Raw genomic sequence first — 3,887 nt, 5'->3', positions numbered from 1 at the left:
TGTTTGTTTTTCCTTTGGAAGTTTATGTGACTTAGGTGATGGGTGGGATTCGTTGCGTTTTCCCATCTCCTGTGTAAGCAGGGCTCTTCAGCACCTTGTAGAGACTTCTGCTTAGTCTGACTGGTCAAGCTGTACCCAATAGGTAGTTTGGTTATGATGCATTTTGGTTGTAATATAACAGCTGCAGGAGCCTCAGGAAAACAAAATTGATCTAATCTTCAGTCCATTTTCTGTATACATCTGAGAGGTTCTTAACAAACATGGTTTAAATCTCTGAATTACCTAGGTGCCTAAACAGAACTATTCAAAAGAAAAGCTAAAGGACAGTGCAAAAATCTTGTTTTACTAACTTTGCCTTGTTCCTCATCTCACTTTCACAAAATAAAAAATTGCATACACACACTGTTTGGACCAGGATGGGAAAAAGTCCTTAAGTGAAGGAGGAAATACCTGAGTGATTAGGAAGGGCCCTAGAAAAGAGGTAGCAGCTGTTCAGTCAAGAAATGCAAAAGACAAAGGGCCTGGATTGGCTCATCAGAAGTTGCTGAGACTGCCTCCATTAGTGTTACCAGAAGAGTAAACTGGACATGTCTAAGCTTTGGGCCTCTCAAGTGCCTTTTAAACAACCTAAAGATAATGCCATGAACCAAAACATGAGTGGAAGTGCATTGGGCTGTGATGAAGTTGCAGCTCATCCTCGAACAGCATTAGCATCCATGATTTGAAGAGAGGAGAATGAAAGTGTGTAGTGAATAATAGTTTTGTATGGTTATATAGAGCAACCACTGATCCTAATGTTGAAATGCTGACCCAGCACTAATCCGTAGTCCTGTGACAGAGGTTTTTTGTTTCTTTTTAAGTGCCTGGTTCTGTGGTTACTAAAATGAGTCTGGGGGCGTTGTTTCACCCTGAAACACCTTCTTCTGTCTTGCTCTGTGCCGTCCTTCAGCAGAAGAGCCTGTTGGCTGTCCTGCCTAATCCTAAACACAGCGACAGCATGGGCTGCACTGGAGCGAGTTCCGGGGGTGAAGAGGTGAGAGCGGAGCACGCCTGCCCCGGGGAAAGGTCCTTTGGCCCCCGCCGGGCGGCTGTAGAGTCCGGCGTTGCGGCTGGGCCTGGGCCTGGGCCCGAGGAACTGCCCGCATCTTGGACTGCATTTCCCGGCCTGCCGCGCCGGGGGCGGTGGAAGCTGCGATCGGGCTTCCTCAAGTGTAAACTCCATCCCCCGTCGTGCACCGGCGGCAGCCATTGGGGCTAGTGAGGCGCGAGGCGGGCGCAGCGCTCGCCGGGAGCGGTAGTCCCGGCGGCTGTTGGGTGCTGGGGCCGCGGGGCGGAGGGAGGTTCCGTGGCTGGGGGATGTGGCGAGAGTGACGCGATTTTGTCCGCGTTGGAGCCGGTGGCTGTGGCGAGCGTGACGTGGCAGAGAACAAGCGAGCGAGTTTCTTCGGTCACAGAGTTGCTGCTGCCGCCGCCTGCGCCTTGATAAATCGGTGCGGCCGGGCGAAGGCCGCATTTAGCAGCCAGCAGCCTCTCTCGCGGAGGGATCCGGCACCGCAGAGAAAAAATTTGGGTCGAGCTCTGCTGTATTCTGTTCACGCCGTGTTCGTTTCGGTGCCTGCGCCGCCATGGGCCTCACCATTTCCTCACTTTTTTCACGCCTCTTCGGCAAGAAGCAGATGCGCATCCTCATGGGTAAGGATCGACAGCGGTACCCTGCCGCTGCCTAACCGCCGTCCGCTTCGCGGAGTCCTGGAGCCGCAGCCTCTGCGCCCTATCCGACCGCGGCTAGCGCTGGGCCCGCCCGCCGACTCCCTCATAGGCGCGTCCCGCTTGCTATGAAAAAGGGAAGGTTCCCTTTCCCCCAGCCAGCTCGCCCCTTTTCTGTGGTGCGGTGAATGGGATATTTCAGGGTCCTATTTTGGTTGGTGTTGCAGGGTTACTAGAAAGTGAATGGAGAGGAAAGAAGGGGTGGTTGAGGCAGGAGGTGGGGAATAGGACGTGGCTGGCCTTCCCTTTCCTCTGTCGTGTTCTCCTTTTCTTCTCTCTTGTTCCTGTCGCGTCCACCCGTCCTTCTTCCCCAGTCGCTCTGTCGGGGGTCGCGGCTGCGGTGGATCCAGAGAGACAGAGCCCAGCTTTCTCTGGGCTTCGTAGCGGGACGTGCGAGACTCCGGCCCTTCTTGCACCTGCGTTTCCGCTTGCGTTGAAGCAGAGCAGAACGTGGCACGGAGATCAAATTGCAGTAGGTGAAGCCGGTGCCCGTCGGCTGGAGAACTTCCGTCGGCCGAGCAGGGTGTCCCTGCCCCGGTGCGGCCGGCGAGGTTTGCGCCGCGCTTGTGGCCGCGCTGCCGGGCGGTTGCCCTCGGCCCCGAGACACTGCTCCTTGCCCGAGCAGTGGTGCTCTTCGCACGAGGTGTGACGAAGCGTGGTGGTGGTGGTGGTGTGTTTAATCCCTAGAGCTTAAGAAATTGCCTCGTAATGACCGAATTTCAGTAAGTGTGCTGTCAGTATCTCTGGCTCTTGAACAGGACGTTTTGGTACAGCATTTAGTTCTCCTGTACTTCCTGAACGAAGCTTCCAACGCCCGTAGGCTGCTGTTCCAGTGCTTGCTTAGCTTTACCAAAGCCTGCCCCAAATTGTTTATTTGGAATTAGATTGTCGTTCTCTTGCTAGGGAATGTGTAAGAGGTGAAGCCGGTGGGTCTTGGAGCTGCTCACTTTAAGACTGTGGTTCAAAAGGTCAGAACAGGTGTATTTCCTGCTCCTTTCAGAATAGACTGCAGTGGGACTGGCTCCTAACAGAAAATTCTTGGCGTAATACTTACTCGTAATGCTGCCTGAGTATACACAGCAGATGCAATAATGCCACTTTTTGTTGGATGATTTTACCATGTTCTCCATATATTTTGTAATCATAGAGTTCTGACTTGCATACACAGTTGTTTGTTTTCTGTCTTTGCATGTAATGTATTGGTGAAGTTTGTGAGGTGAGGTGTTTATGGAGAAATACTGAAGGGGAAGGTATGAAATGCCTGAGTTGACAATAGATGATGAATTTATAATTCAAACTTCCACAGCTTTCTTCTCCTTCTGCAGAATTCAAGATAAAGTAGAATTACTTTTCTCTTAAGGAATTCTGCAGAATGTGAATATTTCTCATCAGGTACCGTTACCCACAGCAAACAGGACACGCTGTCCTTTATATCCTCAAACTGCCTTTACGACAACAGGTGGATACTTAATTCTATGCTGTTACTGCCATTTTGGTATTTTCAAACTCTTAGTTTGCCTGTTGTGTTTTTTTTTTTTTTGGTGAGTGTGATGTTTTCATGAGAAGTTGTATTGAGAGTCCCTCCTTCATCTCCCTCAAAGACTTGGGGATTAAAATGAAACCTGGAAGGAATAATATGGAAAAGACAAGTAAGTTCTGAGAGAGTTCTACAAAGATAAAAGAAAAGTGAAGGAATAGCAACCTGTAGTAAATTGAGATTTGTTAATTTTGGCTTTTTTTTTACAGTGGCATTTGATTGCAACATGGATGTCATCAGTCAGTCAAATGCAGTAGTAGCTTTTCTTTTTGTTGTCTTCCCTGATTATGAGAAATGTTTATTTTGGAAGCAACACCATACAGTATTCTATAATGAAGTTTGGAAATGCTGATCTGACAACCAAAATTCATCAGTCTTGATGGGGAGAGTCCTTTAAAAAAATTAATTTTTCAGTTTTGTGGCATCTGTAGTTCACTTGAAGTTTGTGCTGTGGTCAGTGAGGCAGGTTGATATCCAGCCATGGATGATCAGAGTGGAGAGTTAGTGAGTAAATGTGATGTCGTCAGAGGGGTGGTGTTCACAAGGACAAGCTAACTATATGCTTGAGAATCAGAAACACAGA

The sequence above is a fragment of the Melanerpes formicivorus genome, unplaced genomic scaffold, assembly GCF_026170545.1.
Source record: "Melanerpes formicivorus ecotype bairdi unplaced genomic scaffold, bMelFor1.0.p_v2 SCAF_74, whole genome shotgun sequence".
Classification (NCBI taxonomy): domain Eukaryota; kingdom Metazoa; phylum Chordata; class Aves; order Piciformes; family Picidae; genus Melanerpes; species Melanerpes formicivorus.
Note: the sequence above shows the minus strand (reverse complement) of the source record.